This window comes from Armigeres subalbatus, unplaced genomic scaffold, assembly GCF_024139115.2.
Source record: "Armigeres subalbatus isolate Guangzhou_Male unplaced genomic scaffold, GZ_Asu_2 Contig247, whole genome shotgun sequence".
Lineage (NCBI taxonomy): Eukaryota > Metazoa > Arthropoda > Insecta > Diptera > Culicidae > Armigeres > Armigeres subalbatus.
The window spans coordinates 383299-394078 of record NW_026942984.1 but is presented as its reverse complement, the minus strand read 5'-3'; the positions used below and the strand labels follow the sequence as shown (position 1 = coordinate 394078).

Below are 10780 nucleotides of genomic sequence, written 5' to 3'. Positions count from 1 at the left end.
TAGTAAACTTATTGTAGATAAAACTGAGCATTAAATGAATTTTACCTTAAATTCAATTGTTTCTCTAAAGTGGCTGTACAAAAATGTGTATTATACACAAAGACTAATTAAGACGTTCATGTCCCATACAACAGCCCGATGTTTTTGCGCTCATGAAGTACTGGAACAAAAAATTGCATGACCATATCTTAAAGTAACCTTGCTTTGTTAAAAAAAACTGAGCAACTAATACTTCCTTATTGTTGCTAAGGCTTCTTGATGGTTGTTTGGCAAATCATAACATTAAATCATAACATTTTATAACATTTATTATATTCAAAAAGAAAACAGAATTCATTCTAAAACTAACTTATTGTTCATTTCCAATTTCAGGGTTGAAGACCAGGATGATAAAAGAATTTCAGAATATCAATGTAATATCAGACGCACTTTATCTTTATGGCACTTTGCATTTTATGTTATTCATATATTCACAATCACATGATAGAGTTCTTAAATGTGCTTCTTAACCTTTAGTTTGGATGTGGATAGACTTTTTGTAATGTTTATTTGTAATTTGGGAGTACCTTTCTGAGATTGAGTGGCTCAAAAACATTTATTTTTGCATCAACATTTAAACCGTTAATCTGAACAATAGAAAAATAGTTTTTTTGGGGTCATATTGGCCCCAAGCTTAAATAGCCATAACTAATTATGACTGTTAAATCGATTTTCATTTCCATAAATGAAGGGTTTATATACAAGTGTTTGTGCCGGTGGCGTTTTTTGTAATTTTACTTGGCGTTTCCGTGGCGTTTCCGGTATCACGCTGAGAGTAGTTCTCGCGTGATTTTTGAAAACGTCGTAACTCCAAATAAGAGACTCTCTTTCATTACGCTCTCTTTTGCTAATATGTAGGCTAGTTTAAAATTTGTTGCAATATTTTCACCTCAGCACACTAGGCAAAGCTATTTTCTTCAGATTGGTGCTGGAAAATCCAGTGGAAATGCTAGTATGACTTTGTAATAATCGAAAGAGAAAGTAAACAAAGAGAGCCTCTCTTTTGGACTTACGACGTTTTCAAAAATCACGCGAGAGTTATACCCTGAGCTGACGTCGATGTTCCCAGCAAAATAATGTTTTTAACCTGGAAAGTCCTATGAATTGAAGAATGTTTTTATAAATACCCTCGGAAAAATCCTCTGAATTTTTCTATGAATATTCTTCTGAATTTCCGCGTGAAATTCTTAGAATTTCTCGGGAGTCTTTTTGTATTACCAGATAAATTCTTCTCCGAATTATCTTCTATACGGTAGTGAGCACGGAAAACTATTTAAGATTTTCATGGGAGTTTTATACGAAGATCAAGGAAAAAATATACTAAATTTCTACTTTATTTCGCAAGATGCTCAGCATGTTTAGCAGCAAATTCTTTGAGGGTTTTTTGTCAACAACCTCTCGTAATATTTTATATTCTTCCAGAAATTCCTACGGTTCAGGTTTTTTTTTCGGAAATTTCTCCAAGGATTCTTTTAGATCTTCCTTCTAAAATTCTACCAGGGATTCTTTTGAAAATTGCTCCAGGATTTACCCCAACATTCATATTCATCCATGAATTCTTCCGGCTATTCCTCCATGGAAATTCTTATATTTCTTGGGAATCTTTTGGTTTTGCAAGCTAAATTCTTCTCTGTGAGATTCTTGCACGGGAATGAGTCTTCTTCTACTTCAATGGCTCTACATTCAAACTGGCTTGTTTTCCAACTTAGTGTCCTATTAGCATTTCCACAGTTGATAAGAATTTCAGCTTTTTATTGGAATGTCTTCATTTGTAATAAGACGAGTTCGTACTATCCCATTTAATTCCACCACTTGATTGTAACTTGACTGATACGTATTTCGACCGAACAGTAAAGTCGTTTTCAGTGTCTTGTACTTGACTCGAGTCAAGAATTCCTTGAGGGATTGTTGAATTAATATTTGGAGGAGTTTCTTGAGGAATTCCTGAAACATATTTTGAAAGAGTTTTTGAACAAACTTCTGTCGGAAATTCTTCCAGGGAGTCTTTCGGAAATTGCTCCAGAGATTCCTTTGAAAATTTCTCTAGGAATTCTTTCGAATTCCTCCAAGGATCCTCCCGGAAATTCTTCAAAGAATTCCATCGGACATTTATACCGGAAATGCTTTGGAATACCTTCAGAATTTGGAGATTCCTCTAGGAATTCCTTCAAAAATTCATCCAGGAAATTCTTCAGAAATTCGTCCAGGAATTCTTTCGAAAACAGCATAAAGGATTCCTTGGAAAATTCCTACAGGAATTCCTTCGAAACTTACAAACATTCTTTCGGAAATTCCTGAAGAAATTCGATTGGAAGTTCTTCCAGGGATTCTTTCGGAAATTGCTTAAGGGATTCCTTCGGGTATTCTCTCGAAAATTCCTCTAGGAATTTCTACGGAAATTCCTCCTGTAGTTCCTTCGGAATTTGTTCAGGAATTCTTTTAGGAATTATACCAAAAATTCCTTCAGGAGTTTTTGGAGGAGCTCCTATATGAATTTCAAACGGATCACCTGGAGGAATTTCCGAGAGAAATCCAGGAGAAATTTAAAAAAATCCTGGTGTAATTTCCAATGAAATTTCTGGAAGGATTTCTGACGGAATACCTAGAGGAATTTCCGAGGGAAATTGAGAAAGAACTTCCAAAGGAATTCCTGAAGGAATATCCGAAAAAATCCTAGAGAAACTCTTAAAGGGATTTCCGAGACAATTCAAAGAATTCCTGGAAGAATTTTCTATGCAATTTTCTATGGCACTTCCGGAGGAATTCCCGAAGGAACTTCTGGAGGAATTCCCGAAGGAACTTCCGGAGGAATTCCCGAAGGAACTTCCGGAGGAATTCCCGAAGGAACTTCTGGAGGAATTCCCGAAGGAACTTCCGGAGGAATTTTCGAAGGAACTTCCGGAGGAATTGCTGAAGGAACTTCCGGAGGAATTCCCGAAGGAATTTCCGGAGGAATTCCCGGAGGAACTTCCGGAGGAATTCCCGGAGGAACTTCCGGAGGCATTCCCGGAGGAACTTCCGGAGGAATTCCCGGAGGAACTTCCGGCGGAATTCCCGGAGGAACTTCCGGCGGAATTCCCGGAGGAACTTCCGCGGCCTTCTCGGAGGAACTTCCGGCGGAATTCTGAGGAACTTCCGGTGGAATTCCCGGAGGAACTTCCGGAGGAATTCCCGGAGGAACTTCCGGAGGAATTCCCGGAGGAACTTCCGGAGGAATGCGCGGAGGAACTTCCGGAGGAATTCCCGGAGGAACTTCCGGAGGAATTCCCGGAGGAACTTCCGGAGGAATTCCCGGAGGAACTTCCGGAGGAATTCCCGGAGGAACTTCCGGAGAAATTCCCGGGGGAACTTTCGGAGAACTCCCCGGAGGAACTTCGGAGGAATTCCGGAGGAATTCCTGAGGAACTTCCGGAGGAATTCCCGGAGGAACTTCCGGAGGAATTCCCGGAGGAACTTCCGGAGGAATTCCTGGAGGAACTTCCGGAGGAACTTCCGGAGGAATTCCCGGAGGAACTTCCGGAGGAATTCCCGGAGGAACTTCCGGAGGAATTCCCGAAGGAACTTCCGGATGGATTCCCGGAGGAACTTCTGAAGGAATTTTCAAAGAAATTCTTGAAGGAACTTTTAGAAGAAATTCTGGAGAAACTTCCAAAGGAACTCCTGAAATAAATTCCTAAAGAATTATAGGGGGAATTTCGGTGGATGTTTCGAAGTAATTCCTGCAGGGACTTCCAGAGGAATTCCTGAAGGAACTTCCGGAGGAACTCCTGGAGGAGCTTCCTGAGGAACTCGTAGAGGAACTTCCTTAGGAATTAATGGAGGAACTTCCAGAGAAATTCTTGAAGGAACTTTCTCACAGGAATTCCTGGAGGAACTTTCGGAAGAACTCCTGGAGGAACTTCCGAAAAAACTCCTGGAGGAACTTCCGAAAAAAACTCCTGGAGGAACTATCTGAGAAACACTTGGAGGAACTTTCGGAGGACCAAGGTTCTAATTTCCAGACTGATTTGAAGAACCTAGAAAATCCGTTGAAATGTTGACTGCATCACGTTTGTCATCATCTTTTAAAAACTTTTTAGTTAGTGAAAACTAGCGCTTTTTTGAGGAATAAAACATTTATAATAAAATTGCTGTTTCGCAGTAACTGGTTTTCCGAAAAATTCTTTGACAGATTTTTCAAGATCTTTTGAAGAGCTTTCGGAGCTGAAGAGTTTCGAAGGATTTCCGAAGAATCCTGTGAATGGTTTCCGAAGAATTCTGCAAAGGATTACTGAAGAACTGTGCTTTGAAGGCTTCTAGTAGAAGGCTCACGAAGAATGTTTGAAAAGTTTGTCGAAGTATTCTGCGAAGAAATCTTGGCAAGCATTTCTGAAGTATTTTGCAAATGTTTCCTATGATTTCCAAGGAAAGTTTCCAACAAGGATACTGCGAATATCGTCTGAAGAAATCGAAAGGTTTTGAAGATTACCGCAGAATGAATCTGAATCATTTAGCGCATGTTTCCGGAGAATCATACGAAATATTCCTAAAAAGTACAGCGAGGATCTCCAAAAAAGGTTTTCTTGTAAGCGGTTTTTGGAATTAGGTAAATTTTTTCGAAATATGCTAGGAAATATTAACGATGAATTTTCTGCGACGGCATCCCAAATAATCCTATTCAATATTCTCAAAGAATCATATTTGAATTTCCCAAAGAATTGTGCGAAAGTGAAATGTTATCTATGATTACTTTAAAATCTCCCGGGAGAATTCTGCGAATTGTTTCCTGGTAATCCTGCGAGGGGTTTTCTATGAATCATCAGAAGATTTTAAAAACATCTGCAGAAGGTACGGCGTTATGAAAAGCCAATAATACTCGACTAAGGTAAAAGAACTTTTCATTTTGTGTATGCATAATTTTAAACATATATTTACATACATTAAAGTACATATTCGGTTGAAGATAATTAAGCTAGCTTACAATTTAGCTTTCACAATTAAACAACATACCGGCGCTTGACTAATAAACGTTGATCTTTTCATCCTTGAACGAGAAGTACACTTGCGCCGGTGTTTTATCCTGATCCCACTGAATCATTCCGTCCCGTAGCAAAGCATAACGATAGACCCAATAAGCACAGATTCCATAGCAATCCGCTCCCGATGAAATGGCAACTCGTCGGTGTGCAGGGAGACTGACGACTAGCGGCCCAAGACCGGAGACCTGGCAACTCACCATCGTGCGTATCGGGAATGTGAAATACGTTACGTGTTTGCACACCATGCACGTTCATAAAATGCGGTGCCCCTGTTCCAGATTCCTATTTAGGTCCAATTCCAAGCCTGTTATCGACATTTTTCGATTGTTTTGGCTTAGTCGTACAACCTGTTCCGGGCTTTACCTGAAAAATTTCATAAATTTGGAATTATAAAATCCTGAATGAGCACCATCATAATTTACTTACCAAATCAAACAACAGCCACGAAGGCAATCCGCCAAAGAGATTCTTGCTAGTTCCAGTAAGGAAACGACAGCAGAACCGAAAACTAAATAATTTTTATTATTCACACTTAAACTTTGCCTAGTAATTTACGAGAACTACGCAGGAATAAAAACGAAAATCACACTTCAAAAAAACTCTACCAATATCTCGTATGTCATACAAGTTGTTAGGAAAACGTTTGAAATTGCGTCATTTAGTTCTCGAATGGCGAAACAACAAATACATTATTAATAAATCATGCATTTGGTGTGTCTATTTTTCCAAATACTTATATAAAAGAACAAATTTAAAAATATTGATTATTAAACATAATTCGTTTCGACCTTATTTTAAATTACGAGATAAACTTTGCCCAGTTTGACGTTTCTCCGAGTGAACTGCTGTTCGGTGTTAGTTCATCCTTCCTCTCGATACGAAATGAACGTCTCGCCTCGCGCGAGTCGACATTTGGAATAAAACGAGAAGTGTCACACGCCAACGAGACGAGAATTGTCGTTTCGAGTCGTGCGAGACGCACAATAAGCCTGATTACCACCGTATAGTTTCGAGAAATCGTCAAGTGTACGTCCAAAACTGCCAGCGACGACTCCACACAATTTCCGTTCTGATTAACTGTGCTTATCGGAGAAAAATCGTCCATTCAAATAGGGGCGCACGCATCTGGGAGCCAACCAGGATGATTCTACTTAAGGTCACTCCTGACGGAATCCAAGTTTAAAAGTGCTCGCGTTTTCGGGGGCACACCACTCGATTCAGAGGAGGCGCACAACTGTCATTTTTGTTGATTTAGCTTTGCTGCGTCGCAGCATGCGTGAAATAATAAAAATGACAGTTGTGCGTTGCTTCCGTATCGAGTGGTGTGCCCCCGAAAACGCGAGCACTTTTAAAATTGGATTCCGTCAGGAGTGACCTTAATCTCCGCTATTTTTCGTGATAATGAATCCTAGTTTCACATCAATAAGTTTTAGTTCTCTCACTGGCAATGCGCGTTCATACATATTTTGAAACGTCTTGTACTTAACAGAGCAGCACCGGAGACCAATGAATTTTATGAAGAGGACAGAAATGGGAATGCGAATATTTCCATAAATTAGCCTAGTTTTAAATATAAAACGTTGAATTGTAAACTGACTACAACTGTAATGGTTCATTTTTCTTTGCTTACAATGGTTCCATAGCTTGAAAACGAAAGACCGCGCTTTGTCTATAGATCTATAAATATCCAACTATCTTAATCATGCATAACTTCATAATCCATAACATTTTCTTCAGTAACGAAATTGGTATAATAATTTTGAGAGGAAACATGCTTGTGTTTTCCAATCAGCACTTATTTATTTATTATAATTATTTTTACTTTTAATTTTGTTTTCTTAAGTTTAAACATCAAACAATGGACTATTCTGCTTCAGAATATCCATCTACGAATTATAATATGTTATCGATATGTAGTCAACGATATTAGGTATATTATAGATATTAAGTAAGTATAACGCCGATTATTATCTGTTATTCTCGGCCAAAATTAGGCTGTTTGCTGTTAAAGAAGCTTTCTCATTCTTATAGCTTTAACATTCCTGCGTTTCCAATTTGATCATACATGATTTTCTAGAACAAAAAAACAAATTCAAAACTCGATCTTTCTTGATTTTTCTACTTGTTGACAACGATGTTGAAGGCATCATTTCATAGGCAACTGCAATAGAAGGTGTATAAAAATGTAGGTCATCACAATAAAAATCTTAACGCCAAACTTGGGTACCGAGGGACCAAATGCAGTACTAGAAGTGGTCCCTCGAATGGTAGAGCTCATTCGCCTGTGACGTCTTAATTAGTCTTTGTTATACACGTATTGTTATGAATAGTAATGAAATAAGTAGTTCTACAATACGGTCAGAGCTTGTTGGAAGAATTGAGAAGGTGTGATTTCTTGGCCGAGATGCATTACCATGACCGTGGGACAGACAAGGAACTGGGATACGTGATCGATCATTCGACCCCTCGGGCTTTGAGTCTGGTTGCATATCAGCAGCAGACACTTTGCTGGCAAGGACTTGTGGACTTGTATTTAGACCAACATCCCAGTCATCGAAGGTATCTTCAACGGAACTGTTCAGTTCATTTCCCTTACAACTCGGTGGATAATCCGGGATCAGACGCTTCCATCGTTGATAGGAGCTTTTCGTTGGGTTATTTGAAACGTTGGCAGCGGCAGTGAACTCGGTTACTAGCTTTCTAGCTGAACCTTGTTTTAACGACGTCGTGTTTGACTGGCTATTTTCAATAATGTCAACGATGAATCGATTAACGATTTTTCTGAGTACGGTGACCTTGCTAATTGAGACACATGATTGCTCTTAGAATTAGTTTTGTCATTGTACAATTGTTTTTGAGAACAAAACCTGCCCGATATTTTTTGCCGGCAATCGAACGTTTTTCGGCATACTGATTTTTGTCTACCTGAACTCCTTTTTGGCTTAAATTCATCGGATCGGAATTGTCCTCTGTCGTGCTTTTAGCGGTGTTTGTCGCTACAAATACAAGGCCACTGTTGGTGAAACCGGCACCATTCCCTTTGGACATCGCTTCATCGAGCTGGAAAGAATTAGGAGTAGGAATTTATTATTAATTAATTTCTTTGATAATAGTTACGTCACATAAAAATCGGTCATTATCAACTCCTGAACACGTGAGGTAATCTACAAATGTTTTCCATTAAACTTACAGCTTCCAATAAATATCCCTGGTTGCAGAGATTTGCACGTTTACGAGCGCCATTTTGTTTTGCTGCTGTGTCTCGGGCAAGATCACGGGCGGATTTATTTCCTGCTCCCGCTGAAAATAAATATGTATGAAAGATTTATTTTCTATCTAATTTCAAACTTCGGGTATTTACTCACCGTTCTTGGAGGCATTATTTCTTTTTTCGGAGGCATTTAAAAAAATATTTTCACGCAACTGTCAGAAAACATACACGGTTAGAAAAAAGTACCAAAAATTAGGTACTTTTCACTCAAATCGGGGGTTCAGTGTGGGAATCCAAAATTTTTATTTCTAACAGACTGTTTATAAGGTTTGCTAAATTTGTACAATGGGTCGATTAACATTAAAAATGTAAGGTTATCATGATGTATGATTTAAAAAAAAATGTTTTTCTGCTCATTTTTCTCATTCCTAACAAAAATTTGCCCAAACAAAAGAAGAACAATATATTGAAAATGTTACAATAGAAAACAAAGTTTTTGTGTTGTATTTTATATTCTAGAACATCTGATGTACCCATTCAATAACTGTATAACCTATTGTTTACTATATAATGTAATGTATTTGGATTGTTCCCACATAATAGTCAATGGTATATTTTTATCCGGGTATACTTACCGCAACTTGAATTCGGAATTATATAAGGCCCACGTTATTAGAGTGTAAACCAATCTCGAACGTATTCCCAAAAGCTTTTGGAAGTTCGTTAACACTAAAAGGAAAAACTCATCTATTCCAAAGAATGTGGTGTATGACAACGCTGAAGCGAAAACATCTTCGGAATTTACAATGTTATGAAAACTCATATGTGAATATGTACGTTATGTGGAAGATATTGATTTGTAAATGTATTGGAGGTAACCACTTTCCTTTCGATGGGACTCGAACCCATGACCCTACAGTACACTAGACTGGCGCTTTAACCAACTAAGCTACGAAGGATCTCCGTCGGACTTCGCAAACTAGCGGCTACTGAACGAGCTCGAGATTCCCAAATTGGACGCATAGTCAAATCACTCGCAATCCATTTCTCAAGCCAATACTTCCACATGTGTATTGTACACGTCCACATGGTTCGAGTCCCATCGAAGGGAAAGTGGTTACCTCCAATACATTTTTCAAATCAATATCTTCCACATAACGTACATATTCACATATGAGTTTTCATAACATTGTAAATTAACGTCCAAGTCGGGTGGTTTAATTCCCGGAAATAGGCAATTACCTTTGATTGAACTGATCTGCGGAATGTTGTGAAATCTTCGCTAGATTTTTTTCAATCCATATCGATTCAAAGCTCTGCTACTGACAGTGTTGGTAAAAACTCAAAATCTCAAAACTCATGGATGATTCAAATCAAGCGTGAGTGGAAACGCACCCAACTCAGCACCTAAAAACTCATGGATGAGTTGAATCATCCATTTGAATCATCGTAGGTTTTCTTTTGTTCTCCTTCGTTAAAAACAATGAATTGACGCTTGTCGCATAAAATATTAGACACTCTTTTATGTATAAGCAATAAATTGCCCCCCAAATTGATTTCAAATGCGTTTTTAAACCAAAATATTTGTTTGGCAAATGAGTGAAGTGATGCGTTTTAGCATGAAAAACTCAAGCGTGATGCATTCCTTTAAAATTGCAGACGATTTCGTTCGCACGGGAGCGCTCGTTGATTGAGATTTATGAGTGATTTTACCAACACTGGCTACTGATGCCGAGGCTGAATTCACCTCCCTAGACGTTCCTTTGGACTTGATTAGCCTAACAACATTCGTGGTCACCCCCGCAATGGTCATCGCAGCCGCCAAGAAGCTGAAAAGCTCTCTGTCTCCGGGTCCAGATGGGATTCCATCTGTTTTATTCTGTCGCTGTTCCACTGTTTTTGCCGAGCCTCTCGCTTCTATTTTCTCCCGCTCACTCGATGATGGCGTCTTTCCGGAGATTTGGAAGCAATCCTATATGTTTCCTGTCTTCAAAAATGGTGACAGAAGGGAAGTCAGAAACTACAGGGGGATAACTAGCTTATCAGCTGCGTCCAAGCTATTCGAAATAATCGTTAGTGAGGTGATTCTTAGTAAATCGAAGAATTACATCTCAACAGATCAGCACGGTTTTATGCCAGGAAGGTCGGTCACTACGAACTTGGTATTTTTAACTAACACCTGCGTGAATGCCATGAAAAGCAAGGCTCAAGTTGATGTTATCTACACCGACTTAAAAGCAGCATGTTGCTGACCAAACTTTTTCGTCTCGGTAGCTCCACAAAGTTTACATCATGGTTGAGCTCTTACCAAACTGAAAGGAAACTACGAGTGAAAATTGATTCCTGTGTTTCATCGTCCTTCTGCTGTTCCTGTGGTGAACCCTAGGGAAGCAACTTGGGACCATTGTTGTTCACGTTATTCTTCCACGATGTCGCTGCAAAGCTTAGCAAAATCATTTATGATGACGATCTGAAAATTTATTTGGTGATTCGATCGTCTAACGATTGTCGC

General features: G+C 38.9%; 1 non-coding gene across 1 annotated transcript; it reads right to left on the bottom strand.

Annotated features, from left to right (window-relative positions):
* Positions 1–9151: 9151 nt before the first annotated feature.
* Trnat-agu (transfer RNA threonine (anticodon AGU)) lies at positions 9152–9227 on the bottom strand. Its single transcript has one exon. It is a non-coding gene; the product is annotated as a tRNA-Thr (tRNA).
* Between the last annotated feature and the right edge of the window lie 1553 nt (positions 9228–10780).